The sequence below is a fragment of the Pongo pygmaeus genome, chromosome 10 (genome assembly GCF_028885625.2).
Source record: "Pongo pygmaeus isolate AG05252 chromosome 10, NHGRI_mPonPyg2-v2.0_pri, whole genome shotgun sequence".
Lineage (NCBI taxonomy): Eukaryota > Metazoa > Chordata > Mammalia > Primates > Hominidae > Pongo > Pongo pygmaeus.
In genome coordinates, this window is record NC_072383.2 from 118018047 (window position 1) to 118041865 (window position 23819).

Genomic DNA, 23819 nt, shown 5'->3' on the forward strand with positions numbered 1-23819 from the left:
TATATATTATACTTCCAAAGCATTCTTAGATCTTCCCATTCTCTTTCTCATCATCCACCCCAGCCTGATGTGCACATGTCTTTACATTTCCGTAAACACACCCCTCTCCATGGGAGTAAATTTATTTCTCCCTTGAATGTGGACCCTGTGTGTTTGATTTGCTTGGAAAGGTGTGGAAACCACCCAGACACAGTGCTAATGGGATGTGACAGAACTCACAGCTTCTCCAGGCCTGGAAGGAAGAATGTTGACAAAGGGGAGTTTAATGAGCTTCCACCCACATTTCAATTATCCTAACAAGCTGCCAGAGGAATCCCTGTTTGCTGTACTGCATTCTGGAAAGTTTTGACAAGCCCAGGAGGAATCTATCCAGGCTGAAGCTGAGGGTGCCTAAGGAAAAGAAAAACAGTCTTCCTCCGGAAGGGATGTGCATGGATGACAAGGCCAAGCCAGGAGTCAGCTTTGTCACCTGATATTTGAGAGCGTCCTCTGCTCAAAAAACACTCCCTCATTAGCTACCCAGTACAATGTATCAGTTACCATAATGCTGCATAACAAACAACCACAAAGCCTCAGCAGCATACGGTAACCATCGATTATTTTCACTCGCAAGTCAGTGGGTCAGCTGGGCAGTTCTGATCATCTGAGCTGAGCTTGGTGGGGTTTGCATATGTCTCTGTGGTCAGGCTAGGTGGCTCTGCCGATCTTGGTGGGGCTTTCTCGCATATCTGGGACAACTGAGCTGATTCTGCTCTTATTCACGTGGTCTGTCATTCCACCCACGGGCTTATTCACAGAACAGCAATAGAACTCCAAGAGACAGGCCAAAATCATTCAGGGTCTCTTGTTCCCAGGCTCAGAAAAGGTATAATGTTCCTTCTGCCACATTCTGTTGGTCAAAGCAATCACAAGACTAGCCCAAATCCAAGGATTGGGAAATAGACTTCAACCCTTGATGAGAGGGGCTAACAAGCCATGGCAAAGAGTGTGGATACCATCGATGAGCTCCATCAATGCAGTAAATCTCCCACAACAATGTAAAAGTTACAAAGCACCACGGATTGAACAGCAACTGTATGCATATAACAGGATGCTAAAATGGAATATTTGGGTCTTGGTTTCAGCTGAGGCTCCACGGGCCAAAAACAAAATGAAATGTTCAAATACCTGACATTTCCAACCTTGCAAAGGGTCTAAATGGGAATAGTTTTCTGACTCTTGGTCCAACGGCCATCTCTGAAAAGACTGAAGTTGGAAACTGGTGAGAGGATTTTTCTGGAGAAAGTAGTCCAGTACGAAGTTAGTCTCAGTCCCCTTGGAAGAGGAGAGAGGCAATGACTCCTGACCACAGCCTTGCCTGGTGAGAGGAACTTACAGGAAATATCTCTAGTTTGCTGTGAATCCCCTGAAGTCTGGGGAGACTGGCATCTGATTGAGACCTGAAAAATGTATAGATTAGTCAGACCATGGCTGGAGTCTATCAAGATCTCAGGATGAGGATTGAGGATAGCACTAGAAGCAGGACTTACCCTGATCCAGGTGCCAAGGATGCATGAGCTTCCCATGAGTCAGGCAGATGTGCACAAACTGGAATGGAGATGTCTTAGAAGCATCTCACCCGAAAGGAGTAGAAAGAGGTACTCACAGCTACCACCTGGCATGGGATCTGGGAAAGAGGCACCACAAGAAGGGAACTGAAGAATCCCCACCTGAACACAGTTCTCAGGTGAACAATTGAGGGACTGTGCAGCATGGACGCCACTAACAGGGACCTCAAAGAATCCACAATACACCTCAAAGAATTGACTCAGCTTTTATCACTTGCCAAACCTGAAGGAACTTTAAATACCTGCCAGGCAGAGAGCACCAATGCCAAACTGTGACACTACTGGTCAAGAGAGCCATTATCTGCCCTCACCTCTCCTCCCTCTGCTCCCTTGGGCCTTTGGCTAGCAATCAGAGAAAAGGTGAGGACCTAGGGAAGCCAACCACAAACCCCTTCCCCAACATCTGAGCTGAGAGAGGGGTGACCAAGGCTACTGCTAACCCACACTGATACTACTTCTTTGTTTGAACTAGAAAAAAAAGTGTCCCCTCCAAGAACTGTACCTCCATTTATCTGAAGTTTGTCATTATATAATCTATTTGTTGTCTATTACTGCATAACAAATTTCCCCAAAACTTGGTAGTTTAAAACAGTTATTATCTGACAGTTTCTGTGGGTCGGGAATCCAGGCACAGCTGAGCTGAGTCCACTGGCTCAGGATCTCTCACCAGGTTGCAATCAAGGTATGGCAGGGCTGCAGTCTCAATTGAAGGTTTGAACGGGGAATAATCCTCTTCCAAGCTCATGTGAGTGGTTTTTGGAAACATTCAATCACTCCAGGGCTGTTGGCCATTGGTCATGCTCTCAGTTCCTTAATATGTGGGTCTCTCCACAGAGTAACTCACAACAAGGCAGCTTGTTTTTTCAGAATAAGCAAGAGAGAAAAGCTGGAGAGAGGTAGTGCCAGACAAAAGATAGTCTTTAATAATCTAATATTGGAAGTGACATTCCATCATTTTTACTGTATTCTATTCATCAGAACAAAGTCACTAGGTCCAGCCCCAAGGGGTTGTGATTACACAGGATGTGAATACCAGAAGGAGAAGATAATTAGGGGGTTATCACAGAAGTTCATCTACCAATATAATAAATATGCTGATTTTATTAAAGCAACACACCACTGCCATCGGTCAAAGAACTGTTATAATAAATACATAGATTGACAATGTATATTATATAAACAATACCCACTAGACTTATGTGCTATACAACATGCCAGTTATATAAGGTTGTTTAGGAAAGATGCTTTAAAATCCTTTTCAAACTTTTATTATATAAGTTTTCAAGCATTTATAAAAGTAGGGGATAGGAAAACAAAAAAATAATAAAATAAACATGATCGTTCTTGTTTCACTTATACCCCAACCCTTTACCCTCAAACCACTAGTTATTGAAAAGCAAATCTCAGACACCACCTTACTTCATCCTTAGTAATTCAGTGTAAATATCCACATATCATATGTACCATTACTCAATTAAGAATACCTTAATTTCATCTACTATTCAGTTACTGTTCAAATTTCTCCAATTATTTCAGAAATGTCTTTAAAAAAAAAACAGTTGGTTTGTTTGAAAGAAGCTTTAACTTTAAATGAAACTCGGAGTTTTAACCATTACTTAAGAGCAGGCATTTTAATTACTGACACAGAACTGTTCTGTGAGAAAAATGACTTCAAGACATTTTATTATCCAGGAATAACCAGCAAAGTGATGGAGGCTGCTCAAAATTTTACCCACGGGCAGAGAAAGCTTCAACTCATCAAGGCCTTGCCAATGGACAGTGGAGAAAACAGTGAGGGTGTCTTCTCACACTCAACAGAGTCCCGCTTATTCACCAGGTGAGTGACACACAGGCTATCTCTAAGCCTCACTACAGTCCTTTCGGGTGGGTGTTATATTCCTCATTTTAACAGATGAAAAACTTAAGCACAGGAGAATTAACTCGCCTAAAGTCACACAGCTATTATTGGGTAGAACCTATATTCCAACTCAGGTCTGTCTGACCTCTCCAAGCGGCTCTGGAAATCACCTACCAAGTAACATTGTCATAGTCTTAGGACATTAAGACACTGTGAAAGCCTTTTTTACAGTTGTGACAGAAGTTAGCAAGAACCAAACCACGTCTTCTATTCATTTTTGTTTCCTGGGACTTGACACAGAACTGGGTACACAGTAGGTGCCTAATAAATATAAAGCCTTGAAGCCACCATAGCACAGAATCTTATTTAAAGAAACATCCATTATGGCAGCCAGACAGTCAGTCTGAAAAGCAATTTCCGCCCGCTGCCCCATCTACCATCAGCTTTATCTCAACTTGTTTTCTTGGCAATAGTGGCAGGGGTAGAATCAGCTGCAGAGGTTGGGAGCAAGACAGATTCAGGCCCACATTGCAGGAACTCACCCGAGAATATTCAATTTCATTGAAACTAGAAACTAGATATTGAGAAGAGTCTGGTGGAGAAGTTCGCAGCATTGTTGCTTTTGATGGGACAGCTTTGGCCAATAAACTGGATTCTTTCATTCCATGAATCCCTCTCAAAAGCCATTATTTGTGTCTGAAACTGTCCGTACTCCCCACCCGCGTCTCTTTGCCTGACAAACTCCTAATCCTTCAGAGTTCAACAGAAATCTCATTTGCTCAGCGAAGGCTTCTCGGCCTCCCTAGATGAAGTTCCATCCTTCTCATATGTGTACCTATCAAGTATTCAGTCCTCTTTCACTTGGAACGACATGCCAGATAAGGAAAAGATTGCATCTATCTTATACCTGGAACATAGTAGGCATTCAATAAATATTTTTTGCCTGATTTTTTTTTTAAGCAAGTTTAAAACTGCAATTACAGCCAGGCGCGGTGGCTCATGCCTGTAATCCCAGCACTTTGGGAGGCTGAGGTGGGTGGATCACGAGACCAGGAGTTCAAGACCAGCCTGACCAACATGGTGAAACCTCATCTCTACTAAAAATACAAAAATTAGCTGGCCATGCTGGTGCGCGCCTGTAATGCCAGCTACTCAGGAGGCTGAGGTAGGAGAATCACTTGAACTCAGGAGGTGGAGGATGCAGTGAGCCAAGACTGCACCACTGCACTCCAGCCTGGACAACAGAGTGAGACTCCATCTAAAAAAAAAAAAAAAAAAAAAAAACTGCAATTACTGAAGTCTCTTAAAAAATATCACAGAGCACAGAGGCATTCCACTCACACAACAGAGCAAAGCTTAAAATGCACTTCCTTCTTCTCATTGTGTTCCCCACAAAACGCTCCACTACATTCTTCTCTTCTCTTTTATAAACTCCCTAAAATCTCCAAACCCAGCCGTAACCCCTGACTTGTGTTCCCTAGTCTTCTCTTCCCATGCAGCAATTTCTCCTATGAATCTACTGAGCCTTTCTATCTCTTTTGAGTTTTCACATTTATCCACTATCCAGATTCTAGAAAGCAAAGAAAGCCTTGAAACTGACCCAATAATCTTCCCTCGTTGGAAAGTGAGACAGGACCGTAAACTCCTAAAGTCATGGATTTATGCCCATTTTTGTTCCCTGCTGTGTTCTCAGTCTTTAACTGATGCTCAATCAAGATTTACTAGTTGAACAATATAGTTCTCTTAAGCTTATCATATATTTTTGTTGTTGATGATGAATAAATAACAAGAGGTGTTGCCAGAGTGAAAGGAGGAAAGGAAAAGTGTAATAAGGAATTGTTTCTCTATTTGGAGGTCTAAGATGGGAAGTCTGCCTGAAGAACCATACCAAGTGGAACACAGCCCCTGGTCATTCCCAAACTAGACAAGCTGCCGTGTGCTGCTGAATCAGCAGGAAACAGCACAGGGGGCATGAGCGAGGTACAGCTCGGCAGCGTGGCAGCAATTTGGCTGACAATTTCCTTCTATGTTTCAGCGTAATTCAATTAGCATCCATGGAGACTGTCTCCCAGACATCGGCAAGTGCAATACTATGGAGCAGGCGCTGCAATTCATCTGGCATTATGAGGCATTGAATTGCCATCCAATCCCGCACCTCTTCTTGTTGCTTTGTGTGTGCTCGTTAGAGAAAATTACGTGGATGCGACAAGCCTGGGAACAATTAAAATCTTCCCACTTAGCCAATTCCCAGCAGTGGTGTCCAAGTTCTCCTGATAGGCACTCGGCTTGCTCAGCTAGTATGCCCAACTTCCTGGATGTGCTTTCAAATTTTAAGCAATGGATAAAAATTCATTTTGCTCCAGCTGAGGATAGGAATTGTTAGCGCATAGAGGGACAGCCATGATATGAACCAAGCAGAACATCATCCATAGTGGATAGTACCAAGACCAGGAGTCCTGGAACTCAGTCCAACTAGGAAGAGTATTTCTCAAGACAAGTCTAGGGCAATGGAGCTGGATGGTGAGTCAAAGTCAAGGGCCAGGGAGACAGCATCCAGCGTTGCATCCAGAGGGCTAACAGAAACTAGATGCTGGGGGTATTAAAAGCAGGATGCAGGGGACAGTGAGGAATAGCATTGAGTAAATTATTCAGAACCAAGGTTCTGAACATCAAGAAAGTGCTAGATTAAACAGAGGCTATGGGTGGCCAATTAAAGAATTGTATTCTGCTGGCTGGAGGGAATGGCTTACAACTGCTAGGGAGCAGAGTGGTGTGAGGAAAAGAGCATATTTTTGGAGTCATATGGATCTTCTGCTTCCTCATTGGAGAAAAAAAGAAACCCATCTTGCAAAGTTAGGAAAGGATTAGCGATGTGCTAGGAATAAAGGTATTATCTGAATAACAGGGCTTTGTCTTAGTTTGAGTTCCACCAGAAAGGGATTGTATTCATCCATTCTCACACTGCTATGAAGAAATGCCCAAGACTGGGTAATTTATAACTGAAAGAGGTTTAATTGACTCACAGTCCCTCATGGCTGGAAAAGCCTCAGGGAACTTACAATCATGGCAGAAGGTGAAACAGGCATGTCTTACACGGCAGCAGGTAAGAGAGGTGAGTGTCATGCAAAGGGGGAAGCTCCTTATAAAACCATCAGATCTTGTGAGAACTCACTCACTGTCATGAGAACAGTATGAGGGTAACCACCCCATGATGCAATTACCTCCCACCAGTTCCCTCCCATGACATGTGGGGATTATGGGAATTACAATTCAAGATGAGATTTGGGTGGGGACACAGGCAGACCATATCAGGGATCCTGAGATCAGGATTTGAGTACAAGTACTTTATTTGGGCGGGGAGTGGGATGTGTTAGTCTGTTTTCACACTGCTGATAAAGACATACCCGAGACCGGGAAGAAAAATAGGTTTAATGGACTCATAGTTCCACGTCCTGGGGAGGCCTCACAATCATGGAGGAAGGCAAAAGGCACTTCTTACATAGTGGCAGCAAGAGAAAATGAGGCAGAACCGAAAGCAGAAACCCCTTATAAAACCATCAGATCTCATGAGACTTATTCCGTACCATGAGAACAGTATGGGGAAAACTGTCCCTGTGATTCAATGATCTCCCACCAGGACCCTCCCACAACACATGGGAGTTATGAGAGTACAATTCAAGATGAGATCTGGGTGGGGACACAGAGCCAAACCATATCATGGGGGAAAAGAGTCAGGGAAGAGAAAAAAACCTATAAAAGGTTTTTAAAATTAAGCCAACTACCATTTTGGTGGGCATCAAAAATAACTTCCTAGGAACTCTGGGAAACCATGCAGAATACATGCCTCAATGTGCTTCCAACTCAGCAGTGAGGGATCTCGGAGCTTTATATACCAACTCCCATCAGTCACTGGCTGATGGCTTCTCCCGGAAGATGTTAATTCCCTGGCACTTCTGGTCTCCTTGGGAATGGGCAGACCAGTCTTCCTCATCTTCAGAGAAAGCCCCCAAGCACAGAGATGACAATACTGAGAGATGGCATTTGGCCTTTCAGGGTTGCTATGATAAATTCTGATGGGGCACTAACCACTTCTACTGCCAGTTTTGGGAGAGAACATGTCACAGAACTCCATCAATTCTACCTAAAAAATCTCCCTTCCAATTTCTTCCCCTCTCCACACTTCAACATGAACGCTCTTATGCCCCCAAATTAGAGGAAAGGCTAAAGGGACATGAAACAAGTTCTGGCCACCTCCTTTGCTGGTCATGTTGAGAGTCTTGGACCTCACTCTGGAGCATTGGGTGAGTTGGCATTTACTGTTTTGTTCTTGGCTTTCTTAGAGCGGGGTCCCCAAGCCCTAGGCCACAGTCTGGTAATGGTCCATGGCCTGTTAGGAACAGGGCCACACAGCAGGAGGTGGGCAGGCGGAGAGTGAGCAAAGCTTCATCTGTATCTACAGCTGCTCTGCATCCCTCTCATTACTGCCTGAGCTCCACCTCCTGTCAGATCAGCAGCAGCACTAGATTCTCATAGAAGCACAAACCCTACTGTGAACTGCACATGCAAGGGATCTAGGTTGTGTGCTCCTTATGAGAATCTAGTGCCGGATGATCTGTCACTGTCTCCCATCACCCCCAGATCAGACCGTCTAGTTGCAGGAAAACAAACTCAGGGCTCCCACAGACTCTACATTATGGTGAGTCATATAATAATTTCATTATATATTAAAATGTAATAATAGAAATAAAGTGCACGATAAATGTAATGTGCTTGAATCATCCCAAAACCACCCCCTGACCTGATCTGTGGAAAAATTGCCTTCTACAAAACCAGTCCCTGGTGCCAAAAAGCCTGGGGATGGCTGTCTTACAGGACCCAGTCCAAACTGAGACAATGTGTCCCATTTTAATACCAGCAGTAGAAGTGGTCACTGCCCCATCAGCAGGCACCATATTAATGCAGAAAAGCCAACTGTCATCTCTCAGGGGAGAGAAGGGGTGCACTCCTCCCACCTGAAGCCTAATGAAAGGGGCTTTGCAGAGAGGCCCTGGAGAGCTTGATTTCTGTCCCCTAATGATTGGGGAACCCTGCGGACTGGAGTCTGACTCATACCTGAGAAATCGAAGGGGCCCAGGGATAGCTGAAGAGGGCTTCAATTTGGCAAGCAGCTGCACTTCCAGCAAAGACCAGTGTTTTCCATGGGGGGCAGGGGATAGAGAGAGAGCATGTACAAGCAAGCTGACCTAGGGATATTTGAAAGATGTTTTGCCTGATCTTCTCAGGTATGATGAGCCTCTGTGCAGGTGGGCCATGAAGGACTAAGGCCAGAGGGGATGTCATGCGTGACTGGACAGTTGGAATGTGAAGCTTGTGCAGCTCCAGTGCCGGAGAACTACAGGTAAGAGATGTGCATACAGGGTCCCTGAAGATGAACGTGTCCTCAGTGCACTGAACAAAAGCTCTCACTCAAGAGTGTTGCAGACATCCAGCCATGTTCTGCTCTTAGGATGTACATACCCACGTGGGCTTGCAGAAACCTAGAGAAAGGCTTTTTTTTTTTTTTTTTGAGATGCAGTCTCGCTCTGTCGCCCAGGCTGGAGTGCAATGGCGCGGTCTCGGCTCACTGCAAGCTCTGCCTCCCGGGTTCACCCCATTCTCCTGCCTCAGCCTCCCAAGTAGCTGGGACTGCAGGCTCCCGCCACCGCGCCCAGCTAATTTTTTGTATTTTTAGTAGAGACGGGGTTTCACCGTGTTAGCCAGGATGGTCTCAATCTCCTGACCTCATGATCCGCCTGCCTCGGCCTCCCAAAGTGCTGGGATTACAGGCGTGAGCCACAGCGCCCGGCCGGGAAAGGCTTTTTCTAACTTGCAGAAGACAGCATCCATTTGCCAAGCTGAGCATACATGAGGCTGTGTCTGATCCCTTTTTTCTAATGCCTACGAAGATCTTGTGTTTCCAAGCCAATGGAGACAGAGTTTCAAAGTTCACACGAACTCCCCATGAAAGACTGGCATACTGTAGGACCCAGCTCACAGCAGCAGTCCCAGTTAAGCGAGACCTTTTTCTACCTCTTGTCTCTTCCCACTGTGCCCTTACCAACCTTAAACGGGCAAGGGCAGCCTGGCTGGGGAAGAGATTAGAGGGTAAAATTACCACTCTTTTAGAGAAAACTCACGAAGCTGACGGTTCCCATTTCCCACTGCAGCTTCTGCCTGAAGCAAGTCTGAGAAAATGAAGTCAGAGGCGTGACCCTGTACTGGACTGGACACATTAATCACTGAACTAAAGCGGTTTGGGGGACCGCAGATGCCAATGACATTTTTATTACCTACACATAACAAATTTGTAGCAAAGGGGCCTGGCTGACATTCATTCAGAGGCAGAGAGGACCGGTCCTGAGATTACACAACAATAGGGGAGGGGGCAACAAAAGTAGCTTTATGATTGTATCCCACAGCCTTGCTCTTTCAATAAACGGGCTATTTAGAGAAAGCGTACAATAAGCATTGTATATGGAAAGCCTTCAAAAGACACTCAACAAGTGGTTGCTCTTGTTATTATGAGCTGTTGTGCAGGTGAAGGTTAAACCAGACTTTCAGAGCTAAATGCCAAGGGGGTTGCACTTGATTATCAGCCCTGAGCTGGACAGTTCAGGAGGAGAAAATGAGTGGCTGAGAGCAAGGTCTACATACCAGAGTGGAGCATGAGGGGCCCCTCCACACCACCACTGCTGGGTCATCAGCCACAGGAAAACTGCATATGTTGTGATCACGATGCTGGCTCCTGGGCGAGCATCTTTCTTGTCCCTGTTGGACAGCAATTCGAGAGGGAGATTTGCTAATTTGTCTTTCTGAAGCTAAACATCAGGGTGGGTTGGGAAGGGAAGTTGGGGTGGGAGTGAAGACTGTCTGCTGCCTGCACCAGCATCATAATGCAAAGAGGACTGCTCACCCAGAGCTCAGGTCCCAGGCACAGTACAGACACAGGTAGAACTTCTGTTCCTTTGGGGTTTAGGGAAAGTGCCCTGGAACGCCTCATGCAGATGCCAAAAAAAATAAAATCAGAACTAAGACGAAGGGATATTCACACACAACCTATGCATTCACTGGTTTCTTTCTTTACCGAAGGGTAATGGAGATGAGCTGTTTTATTTATACCTGATTCACATTTCAACAGGGAACTCTTTAGCTGAGCTAGCTCCTTTTTCTGTAAAACACAGAGCTCCTTGAGAGCAAGGACTGTGTCTCAACTCATCTTTGAATCCCTAGGACCTAATCCAAGGCCTAGGTAATATAACAGAAGGTGAGTGGGCTTTAAGCTCATACAAGTTAGGGTTTGAATTGCAGCTCCGTCGCTTACTAGCTACGTGACCTCAGGCAGGTCGCTTCACCTCTCTGAAGTTCAATTTTCTCATCTGAAACATGGAAATAAAAATATCTACCTTCAAGTTTTGGAGAAGCAGAACTACATTTAAATTAAATATGCTGATTATGATAACTGGCCCCCGGAAAAATAGTAATTATCACCATCATCATCATCATTATTTTCCTTTGACATCCTCTCAATTCCTCAGTTATGTTCAGACGGCTCTGGTTCTCTTACAGAATTTACTGCAAACATTGCCAGATCATTTATATACTGAAGACACCTCCGAATTTTGGCACAAATCCTTAGTTACACAGTCTGTAAACATAGTCAGAGCTGAAAATACTTTTTCATTATCGGATAAGAAGATTCCTTTCTTGTCCTTTCTGCTGTCTCCTCATGCTCTAGTTCTGCCCCCAGTGGGTCCTGAGAAAGGTAATCTTGCGTGACATGTGAGCTTTGTATCTGAAATCAAATTTGGCATCCCAGTTCCCAATGGGGCAAGTGTAGCATTTTCACACATTTCCAAAACGTCAAAGAGAATAGCTGCCCCTTTCGTTTCATGCCAGTTTCCTCCAAATCAGTTTTCTACTCAGTAATTTATCTGAGATTCAGTTGCTCAACCTGTAAAATGGATCTGTAAAGTGATCTAAAAACACTATCCTCACACATAGGAATGCTCTGAAGATGGATGGGTGGCTAGAAAACTCAGCTTACTTACGTGGCCACTTTCATCCATCCCCACTCTACCCGGGGAGGAAATCAGTGGGTCTGTCCTTCCCAGCTGCTGGCCAACATTATGTCCAGGCTGAGCTTGATCAGATTTGCTCTGCTGGGCAAAAGGAACCAACTCTAGGACACTTTTCATGAATTCTGATCAAATGCCCCACCCAGCGTAGCTACGGGGTCCTGCTGTGTTCTTACTGTTTAACCGTTTTGGAACTCTATAAGCTATAGAAGACACAGGAGAGAGGAGAGTGTTTCGGGGGGAATGGAGGGACCCGTCGCAGGGTTTGTGAGTGGCCGTGGTTAGAGACAAGGCTGAAAGGAAGCAAGACAGGACTGTGACGGTGAAGAAGCTGCAAGTGGAGGTGTCTAAATATCATGCCCTAGGCATCAGGACTGGGGCAGGAATCAGAACCGAAAAGAGTATCTTTCTCTTGTCTGACTCCATCAAGTGACCACACATGGAAAACTGGATTTCTGGTGTGGAAAGTCCCCAAAAAAGGAAAAAGGGGAGGTGAGCGGGAACAACCATTGCAGATATCACTTACTGAGCACTGTGCTAGGCGCCTTACATAGAGTATATATTTAATCCTCCCAATAACCCAAGAGGTTGGTATTATTATTATGCTTTTTATACAGAGATGGTAACTGAGACCCAGAGAAGTGCCTTCCTCGACATTCCCCAGCTCACTCTATCTGCCAGGCCTTTAATGTTTCCATCATTAATTCAATCTTCAACCATCACCGACTGAGTGTTAGGCTCTGTGCCAGGCACCAGAAGGGTTCCAATCAGGTAAGCAGAGAGAAGAGAGGAAAAGAATTTCAGACAAAGGGTAAAGGGGTGAACAGAGCACAAAGCCAGAACGCAGGAGAGTTTTGGAATTCAGAAGGTGCTTAGCATGCCAAGGAAGCAAGTGGGTCAGGCCCACCTAGGATGTTCCTCAGGGAAATTGTCCCCATAGTCCCACCTCCTCTCCAGTTCCATTGTCACAGCAACAAAAGAAGCCTGTGGGGTTATGGAGCAACTTTTGTTTTTTTCCAAAGTTCCAGGAACAATGGTGCCAGCAACCCGTGCCCAAGTCAATCAGAAACAGAAACAGAGCCATAGTCCCTGGGGGGAGCAGGTGTCACCTAATCCCACCAGGAAGATATAAGTCTCCCTAAATCATGGTTTTCCAGAAACAGTCATGGTGACAACAGCCAGTAATACTTACTGAGCAATTACCTTGTCATGAGCTCTTATAGGCATTTCACACACACGAGTCCATTTAACCTTCACTCTATGAGGTAAATAGGTTAATGATCCCCCATTTCACAGATGAGCTAAATGAGGTTCAGGACTTAGAAGTGGCAGAGTCAAGATTCAAATCCAGATTTATCAAACTCTGAAGGCTTTTTCTGAACCCCTGTGCTATGCCATCCCTCCCACCATCTGCAACTGTGAGCTCACCCCACTTCTCTGTGGACATGGGTTGGCCTATTCCTAAGAGGGCTATGGCAGGAAAACCAGCATGGTAGCCCTGCCCCTTATGAGCTAGGTGACCTTGGGCAAGTGACTTCACCTCCCGGAGCCTCAGTCTCCTCATCTGTACAATAGGAACTATATCCTAGAGTTCTTGTGGGCACTTTACACAGGACTTTGTGCATAGGAAATGTGCACACTGGAGATGATGCATCCCTCTTAGGAGCCTCCTATGCCATCCTCACTGTTCCATTGGAAAAACAAAGCCGAGCAGACACTGGAATGGTGAAAAGGCCACAACTGTTTGCAACAACCAGACAGTGAGACCTAGCAGCCAAGGTTGGATTTTGCTCACCCTTTTTTCCCAGAAGGCTGGTCACATGACGACAGGCATTGAATAAATATTTCTTCTGAAAATATACACACACACACACGTGCACACATACAAACGCGCACACAGCAGAAAGGAAATACATCAGCATGTTCTCCCTGGTTATCTCTGAGCTGTGGGACTTTATCTTTCCGTTTGCTTATCTGAATTTTCTGATTTTTCTATGTTGAGCATGTACTATTTGTGGCACTGAGATCTTGAAAGACACATATCCCACTATAGATTACCTCTGGGAAATGAAAATGGGAAAACCTAATTAATTAGGAAGGCTTTTTTAAAGCTTTGTGTTCATTCTTCATTTTTGTGTTACTTTTGAAATTTTTTACACTTTCCTTTTAGTTCAAATTTATTTTCTTCTTTTTCTATTCCACCAGAAAGTGTTCCTCTGGATGGAATATTCACCAAGACCCTCTCCCCAGCCCCAAAAGATTACAAGGAAATGAGCTTCATTCCAGATACGATGGTGGAGCCCAGCTAATCTTTTCTTGTGTCTTTGGGAATTTGCTTGCTGTTTGACCCAGATGCTCTACACACGCTCATAAAAACCTTCTGCCAAACTTCATTAGCCATTTAGGCTGCTGTGGTGCTATTCTGAGTACCTTATCTTCTGGCATTAATTTAAAGCAACATTGTCTTACCTCTGTAGGCATGCTTCCATGAGTTAGAGGCTTAAAAAATAGACTGCAATGGATTTTGTCAAATACTGCTGGAAATCAAAATGTCTGGTTTCATCTCCTATTTCATTTCCAAATGATTAGTAGCAACTGCCTGTAGCACTTAGTAGGAAGGACCCTGAGACCATTCCCAGGTAGAGCAAAAACAATCAAATGGCAAGAATTTAAAAACACCTGCCAGGCACGGTGGCTCACCTGTAATCCCAGCACTTTGGGAGGCCGAGGCGGGTGGATCACTTAAGGTCAGGAGTTCAAGACCAGCCTGGCCAACATGGTGAAATCCTGTCTTTACTAAAAATACAAAAATCAGCCGGGCGTGGTGGCGGGTGCCTGTAATCCCAGCTACTCGGGAGGCTGAGGCAGGAGAATCGCTTGAATCGGGAGGCAGAGGTTGCAGTGAGCCGAGATTGCCCCACTGCACTCCAGCCTGGGCCACAGAGCAAGACTCAGTCTCAGAAAAAAAAAACAAAAAACAAAACACCATACACCATAGCCTTTATGAATTAATGTTTTCTGCTAATGGATTACTGATGTCCGCCATGGCATGAAATCAAGGGCTACTGGCATATCTGATATCCCAACTCTAATAAAACACGTCCTCCTTTCACTCCAAAGAAGCAAACTGGTAGGACTCCCACGTGGTACAGTGTGGCAATAATACAGCTATTATTTGTGGAGTGCCACTTTGATTTCTTTTTTATTTTTCATTTTTTTGAGATGGAGTCTTGCTGTGTCATCCCAGGCTGGAGTGCAGTAGTATGATCTCGGCTCACTGCAACCTCCGCCTCCTGGGTTCAAGTGATTCTCCTGCCTCAGCCTCCCAAGTAGCCTGGATTACAGGCACCTGCCACCAGGCCCCGTTATTTTTTTTTGTATTGGAGTGCCACTTTGAGCAAAGGATTTTCCACACCTAATACATCTTTTAGCAACTCCCCAGTTATCAGGACAGTTTTGGTTACAAGTGTCAGACAGCCAACTCACACTAGCTCAAGCAAAAAGGGTATGTTTGGGCTAATGTAACTGAGAGGAGAACTGAGTTAGAGCTTAAAATCACAGGAAGAGCTTTAGGACTGACATCAGTGACGGGTTCCAGAAACGACTTCTCTTTATCTTATCTGTTTGTATTTGCATGTTGATCTCTCATTTCATCTTTGCTATGGTTTGAAGGTGTCTCCCAAAGTTCATGTGTTAGAAACTTGATCTCAAATGCAACAATATTGGGAGGTGGGGCCTAATAAGAGGTAATTGGGTCATGAGGGCTCTGGCCTCATGAATGGATTAAGGTTGTTATTTCAAGAGTGGCTTTGTTTTTTGGGTTTGTTTGTTTTTGTTTTTCTTTCTTGTGACGGAGTCTCACTCTATTGCCAGGCTGGAGTGCAGTGGCGCAATCTCAGCTCACTGCAACCTCTGCCTTCCAGGTTCAAGTGATTCTCCTGCCTCAGCCTCCCAAGTAGTGGGACTACAGGCGAGCGCCACCACACCCAGCTAATTTTTGTATTTTTAGTAGAGACAGGGTTTCACCATGTTGGCCAGGATGGTCTCGATCTCTTGACTTCGTGATCTGCCCGCCTCGGCCTCCCAAAGTGCTGTGATTACAGGCGTGAGCCACTGTGCCCGGCCGAGTGGTAAGTTCCAGTCCCTCTTGCTCTTGCACTTAATTACCCTTCTTTCATGGGATGACACAGCACAAAGGCCCTTGCCAGATGTAGGCCCCACTACTTTGGACTTCTCAACCTCCAGAACTGTAAGAAATACATTTCTTTTCTTTATAAATTACCTGGTCTGTGGTATTGTTATAGCAACACAAAACAGATTAAGACACTCATACTATAAACAGGCCTCTCCCATATGAAGAGGAACACGGTTGCTGTTTTCCCAGTGCATAGAGTGCTAACTTTTCCCAACACGTGTTTATCAGTCCCAGGTGAAAACTGTGATTGGACTGTTTGGGTCATATGGCCATTCTTTGGGCCAGTCACTGTTTATTGTCACATAATTTCGTCAGAATTCAGCTATATTCCCATCTTTTTTGGCCAAGGGGTCTGTGTCTACCAATAAAAGAAAGGTTTAAAAAGCTTAACAGTCAGTTAAAAATCAGGGCCACTATGAAGAGTTGTGCAGGTTGCATGCTGCACAAGGGCACCACCAGCTGAGTGGATAAGGAAGGGATAAAAATCCTGCCTGTGCCCTGCTTACGGAGCAAGTCATAAACTCTGGCCCCAGGTACATCTGCTAGAATTGTTCTAATTCATAACATGGTGTCATGCAGGCTAGCATTAGCCGAAGGAAAAAGCAACAGCTACTGCAAGACACTGAAGTCCCTAGCATGTAAATAATGATTATCCCATTTTTAAGATGAGAAAACAGAGCTCACAGAGGCCAAGTGAATACCCAAGGCTTTACAGGAGTCTCTCCTTATTCTGAATCCCCAGTAGATGCCTGAAACCATGGATAATACTGAACCCTACATATATACATATTTTTTCCTATAATACAAACCTATGATAAAGTTTAATTTATAAATTAGGCACAGTAACTAACAATAAAATAGAACAATTATAACAATGTACTGCAATAAGTTATATGAATGTGGTCTATCTCTCTTCTAAATATCTCACTGTACTGTAGTCATCTCTGTTCAGACAGCAGCAGACCACAGGTAACTGAAACTGGGAAAAGTAAAACCGCAAATAAGGGGGAACTACTGTACAGCAGCAAACAGTAGAGTCAGGATTCGAACCCAGGTCTGTGTGGCTCCAAAGCCTATGTTTTGCCTATCATAACCCACTCAACAACCTGTAAGAGAAATGAGACCCACCAGGCTCCTAACAGCTTGAAGAAGTGAGAGAAGTGGATTCTTGTGCCTCTTCTCTCTGAAAACCCAGTTAACCCCATAGAAACAAACAATCCACTTAAGAAAGCCAACCCAAGCCCAAGACAGAACACTCCAAAAAAAAAAACAAAAAAAAAACTGTGTTTGCAAACAGCTTGAAAGTCATGGTGTTCCACTTAAAAAGGTAATTTCTTGCTTGGAACAGTGAGAAATTAGATGCAATCTGTTTTGATTTCTTCGCAATTTAGGACACGCTTTAGTGACCAATCTGCAGACATGCCAGCATCCTTCCGTCCCGAGGGTATGTTGGCTTAGTTTGTGCCTCTGTTCATAAAGGAAGTCTAAATCATCCCACAGGAAGAGTGGCCTAGAATTTATACCACAGGCATGGAGACAGGCTGAGCAGCCTCTTCCTGGATATTATTATTAATAAGAATAAGAATAATTACCATTTACTGGGCTTTTACTGTGTGTCAGGTCTGGTGCTGAAAACATCCATCACCACAAAACCTTATTGGGATGGGGTTGGGGGGATATTTTTGGGTACTCAGCATCTGAACACCCTTCCTCTGTAGGAGGAAAATCCCCCGCTGGGCAGTTCTTGGTAGGAGCTGGACCTGTCTCCCTCCACAGGAGCAAAAGAGGCTAGAAATCCGTGAGCTCCCCATGATCCTTTCAATATATTTCATTTCTAAAAAATAGACTTTTAAATTCACAACAAAATTGAGAGGAAGATACAGATTTCCCATATATCTCCTTCCCCCAACATCCTCCCCCACTGTCAACATCCCCCACTGTCAACATCCCCCACCAGAGTGGTCCATTTGTTACAACTGATGAACCTACATTGACACATCATCACTCAAAGTCCGTAATAACATGTGCCCACCAGTACAGTCCCATGCAGAGTCGTTTTGCTGCCCTGTAAATCCCACCTACTCATCCCTTCCTCCGCCCTAACACCTGGCAACCCCTAATCCTTTTACTGTCCCCATCGTTTTGCCTTTTGCAAAATGTCACATCACTGAAATCATACCATGTGTGGCCTTTTCAGTTGGTTTCTTCCTCTTAGCAATGTGCATTTCATTAAGTTTCCTCCACATCTTTTCATGGCTTGATGGCTCATTTCTACATTCTATTTTTGCTTACATTAACCAAAGTCTATTTCTGTTGTTGGCATCCAAGCACCCTGCTACAAAAAAAGTGTTGTTATCCCCATTTTACAAATTAAAAAAAAAAAAAAAAAAAAAAAAAAAAAACCCTGAGACTCAGCGAGACAAGACTAGGTGGAAGAGTAGAAAAGCTACAAAGGGCAGAGGAAAGCTGCAGGAGGCACGATGCAGGTGGCACGATGCAGTTGACGGCAGTGCAGTTTTGTAATCAGGAACTCGGATATGAGGGCCGGCTTCATCACTTACCCACCGGGGGGGCCTCTGGAAAGTTGCTTAACTTTAACTTCTGTCCATTTCTTCAACCATAAAATTCAGGCTACTGTGCCTGTAACAAGCAATTCTTGAGAGTATTAAAAGAAATCATGTATAGGCCAGGCGTGGTGGCTCACACCCATAACCCCAGCACTTTGGGAGGCCAAAGTGGGTGGATCACTTGAGGCCATGAGTTCGAGACCAGCCTGGCCAACATGGTGAAAACCTGTCTCTACTAAAAATACAAAAATTAGCTGGGCATGGTAGCATGTGCCTGTAGTCCCAATACTCAAAAGGCTGAAGCAGGAGAATAGCTTGAACCCGGGAGGCGAAGGTTGCAGTGAGCCGAGATCTTGCCACTGTACTGCAGCCTAGGCAACAGAGTGAGACCCTGTCAAAAAAAAAAAAAAAAAGAAAGAAAGAAATCATGTATATATTGCACTTAACACAGTGCCTGGCTCAACATGTGTTAGCTGTGGTATCTGTTATTGTTATTATTTGTGTTCTGTGTTCATTAACCTAATTCTATCATACCCTGTTATAAGCCAGGATTATCTGACCATCTGGAAGGATTCTGTTTGCTCTATTTTGTCCTCTCCTCAACCCCTAGAGTCGCAGGTGAGGGAAAGGAGAGGGTGAGTGACCCTTCTGCCTGGAGATTCTTGACATGAGGTAACTTCTGAAACCAGACATTCCGTCTGCTTCTTTCCATATCTCAGGGGAACCCTAGCACAAGGCAGTCGGGGCTCACCCTGTGCTCATTGATTACGCTAATGATGATGGATTTCCTCCCCTTTGGCACTTGATCAACAGCTGCCCAGTGTTTTATCACCATTTCCCAGGGCAGAGCAGGCCACCCCAACCCCTGCTCATGAGGGCCTTTTCTTTCTTACTCCGTGTGACCCAGAACAGAGCCCATTAAAGAACTCACTCATTTCTCCACCCTCCACCCCTTTAATTACAAACAGTGCTGAGAGTTGAATAACATAGAACAAAAGACAGATTTATTTACCCCAGGACGTAAACAAGATTATCAGAAACAGGCATTCAGAAGCCCTTAGCTCCTGGGAGAATTTTAATTTGCTGACCCCTGGCTTACAGAAATCTTAGGTCTTTTCACATAATTATAAAACCCCGAGAGTTTTGTCTGCTTGAATTAGTTATTGGCACGCAGCCCCAACCCGGCTGCTGGCTCTCATTGGCCAATTACAGGCATCTCCGCTGGGGCTTTAAAACGGGCTCTTTTGAGACAATGCAGGAAAGCTGAAAGAAATTTTCTTTTCCTTGGTGAAGTTTTCCCACTGGAGGCTTCCTGGAATGACCGAGGTACACAAACAGGAGGGAGGAAGAGGCACAATTACATTGATTAGAACACTTTGGGTTACAAATCACTTAACCCCACATCGAACTGGCATTAAACCAAAAAGGGACTGTGTATCGTAACTGAAAAGTCCACCATTAAAGTTACCTTCAGGCACAGCTCAATTCAGGGGCTATAACCATGCCAGTGGGCTCGGTCTCTCTCTACATCTCTCACCTGTTTGCCTCTAGGTTGCTGGCTTCTTTCTCATGGGAAAAATGGTCCCCGGCCCTCCTAAGCTTCCAACCTATCAGCTCCTAGAATTAAGTCTCATTGGCTCAGCTTTAGTCATGTGCCCAGAGGGAACCAATCACTGTGGCTGGAGGATGAAATATGCTGATTGGCTAGACCTGGGTCATATGCCCAATTTTTTTTTTTTTTTTTTTTTTTTTTTTTTTTTTTGAGATGGAGTCCTGTTCTGTCACCAAGGCAGGAGTGCAGTGGCAGGATCATGGCTCACTGCAACCTCCACCTCCAGGGTTCAAGTGATCCTCCCATCTCAGCCTCCTGAGTAGCTGCGATTACAGGTGCCTGCACCATCACCCCGGCTAATGTTTTTGTATTTTTAGTAAAGACAGAGTCTCACCAAGTTGGCCAGATTGGTCTGGATCTCCTGACCTCAAGTGATCCGCCCCCTAGGCCTCCCAAAGTGCTGGGATTACAGGCATGAGCCACCGTGCCCAGCAAGCATACCCTATCTTGTATCTGCGGTGGGACCAATTCTATCTGAACCACATGGGCTAAGGGCATCATGGGGTGAGTCCTCAAAGAAAAGTCAGGGTGTATACCCAAGAAAAGGGAGACGGATACTGAGCAGATAAAGGCAATGAAATACTTTGCTTTTATCTATCCATCATAGTATTCCTCTGGGTTAGGGGTTACAGGACACCCCACACTGTTCCTGGAGCATCTTGGAAGTGGCCATTTTAGCATCTGTTAGGGGTTAAATTGTTTTCTCCCCCTAAATGTATAGCTTGAAATCGTAACCCACAGTACTTCACAGTGTGACTGTGACGGTTAATTTTAGGTGATGTGTAGGGGAAAACTCTCCTCAAACTGTGTTTTTCCTCTACTCTCACACTACAACAATCATCAACACAGAAGGCTTCTGTAACCAAATGTGGGGGGCGGTTTCCCCACATACCAAGCAGCGGACACCAGCTGGGTGTCCTCTAATTCAGTTCTGACACCATCTACCTGGAGATAGTATCATATCCCACAGGTTGAGGGCTCAGTCCCCAAGACTGCCTTTCTACACACACACACCAGTTACAAGTTTGGAACTTCTGGCAGACTGGCTTCAAGTTGGGGTTCCCCCAATCCCCACTTTGGATTTGTTTAATCTGCTGGAGTGTCTCACAAAACTCAAGGAAACACTTACTTACATTTACCAATTTATTATAAAGAATATTGCAAAGGATTCAGATGAAGAGCTGTATACGGCAAGGTAGGGGTAAGGGTACAGAGCTTCCATGCCCTCTGGGCACCACCCTCTGTAAGCCTCCATGTGTTTGTGAACCCCGAAACTTTGAGACAGGTGTCAGTTAATTTAGAAAGTTTATTTTGCCAAGGTTGAGGACTCGCGCTTGTGACACAGCCTCAGGAGGTCCTGACAACACGTGTCCAAGGTGGTCAGAGCACAGTTTGGTTTATACATTTTAGGGAGACATGAAATATCAATCAACATATGTCGTAAGATGAACACTGCTTCCTTCTGGAAAGGTGGAACAACTCGAAGTGGGGAGGGGGCTTCCAGATCATAGGTAGATAAGAGACAAATGGTCACATTCTTTTAGGTTTCTGATGAGCCTCTCCAAAGGAGGCCATCAGATACATATTTATTTCAGTGAGCAGAAGGTTTGAATAGAACGGGAGGCAGGTTTGCTGTAAGCAGTTCCCAGCTTGACTTTTCCCTTTAGCTTAGTGGTTTTGGGGGGGCCCAAGATATTTTCTTTTCACATGTTCAACTATCTGGAAGCTCCCCAAACCCTGTCCTTCTTCGGTTTTCTGGAAGCTTCATGATATCACCATTCCTTCCCCTAGGATATAGGGTGGGACCCTCTAGTGGGAGGGTCTTAAGATCCACAGTCAGAAAGGTGGGGGAATATTAGAGTGAAAAGAGGACAGGAGAAAGTCAGAGGCCCACCCACAAGGCTACCCATGAGGCCGACACCCACCATTCTTAAAACAGCCTGTAACAAGGGCTGTGGGAGTTATGAGCCAGGAACCATGGACGAAAACCAGTACATATCATAACACCACAGGGGTCAACTTGGCTGCATTAAGGAGTAACTAGAAACCTGGTGAAGCATTATTTTGGGGTATGTCTGTAGAGATATTTCCAGAGGAAATTAGCATGCGAGTCAGTGGGAACTAGATGGGGAAGAGCCATCCTCAGTGTGGGCAGGCACCATCCAATCTGCTAGGGGCCCAGAGAGAACAAAACCAGAGAAAGGCAAATATGTTTATCTGTCTGCTGGACTTAGATCCACTCCTTTTCTCCTGTCTTTGGGCAACTCTAAGTTCCCCAGCCTTTGGACTCCGGGACTTAAACCAGCACCTCTCCCCTCAGACCCCAGGTTCTCAAGCCTTTGACCTCAGACTCTGAGTCACATAATCGGCTTCCCTGGTTCTGAGGCTTTCAGACTTGGACTGAGCCATGCTACCAGAATCCCAGGGTCTCCAGCTTGCAGACAGCCTGTCGTAAGACCTCTCAGTCTCCATGATTGTGTGAGCCAATTCCCCTAGTAAGTTCCCTCTCATCTATCTATCTATCTATCTATCTATCTGTCTATCCATCCATCCATCCTATTGGTTCTGTCTCTCTGAAGAACTCTGACAAATACAGTGACCTTTAGGTCTTTAAAGAGAGAATCAAGTTAAGTCCTGGCGTGGTGGCTCACATCTATTATCTCAGCACTTTGGGAGGCTGAGGCAGGCAGACCTCTTGAGCTCAGGAGTTCGAGACCAGCCTGGCCAGCATAGCAAAACTCCATCTCTACTCAAAACACAAAAATTAGCTGGGCGTGGTGGCGCATGCCTGTAATCCCAGGTATTTGGGAGGCTGAGGCAGGAGGATCACTTGAACCCGGGAGGTATAGGCTGCAGTGATCCAAGATTGTGCCACTGCACTCCAGCCTGGGCACCAGAATGAGACTCTGTTTCAAAAAAAAAAAGAAGATAATAGAGTTAAAATAAGGTCATTAGAATAGGTCCTAATCCAATATGACTGGTGTCTGTTTAAGAAGGGGGTATTTGAACACAGATATGCATACAGGGAAAATGTCATGTGAACATGACGATGGCCTTCTACAAGCCAAGTAGACAAGCCTGAAACAGGTTAGTCCCTCACAGCTCTCAGAAGGAACCAACCCTACTAACACCTTGATCTAGGACTCCAAGCCTCCAGAACTGTGAGACAGTAAGTTTCTGTTGCATAAGCTATCCAGTTGTGGTATTTTGTTACCCAAGCAGCCCAACATAATACGGCATCCTTTGAGGAAGAAGTGAGGTGAAGTGTTCAGGTTCCCCGAGAGCCGGCTCAAGCCTCACTCCATGCTCTAGGAGATTCCAAAGCTCTACCGGGATTCCTGTAAATCCTTGGGGGGTTATGCCACCATGGTTCCTCCTGGTTACAGGCTCCTGTTTCCATGTGGGTTTTCTCTGTTAATCACCATTGATTTGGATATGATATTCAGCCCTTTCCTGTAACTGCCACCCAGAAAAAGAATCCATTCATCCAAGACATGTCTGTGCACTTTGCTGAAGTCTCTTGGATTAGGGAGAGGAGGAGGTTAAATGGCAAGTTCACACGAAGCTACGAAATTGAACGATAAGAATCCATGTTCATTCATTCATTCATTAAAAAATGTATTTATTTATTTATTTATTTATCTGAGACAGGGTCTTGCTCTGTTACCCAGTCTGGAGCATAGTGGTGCGATCATTGCTCACTGCAGCCTCAAGCTCCCAGGCTCAGGTGATACTCCTGCCTCAGCCTCCTGAATAGCTGGGACTACAGGAGCGTGCCACCATGCCCAACTAATTTTTGTATTTTTTGTAGAGACGGGGTTTCGCCATGTTGCCCAAGCTGGCAAAAAAAAAAAAAAAATGTTTAT

The 23819-nt window shown here is 44.9% G+C and overlaps 1 long non-coding RNA gene across 1 annotated transcript; it reads right to left on the reverse strand.

Annotated features, from left to right (window-relative positions):
- Nucleotides 1-582: 582 nt before the first annotated feature.
- On the reverse strand, nt 583-19924 carry LOC129010839 (uncharacterized). The gene is made up of 4 exons (XR_008493066.1): nt 19879-19924; nt 18336-18732; nt 1530-2493; nt 583-1439 (listed from the first exon to the last, which is right to left on the reverse strand). It is a non-coding gene; the product is annotated as an uncharacterized LOC129010839 (long non-coding RNA).
- Nucleotides 19925-23819: the final 3895 nt, after the last annotated feature.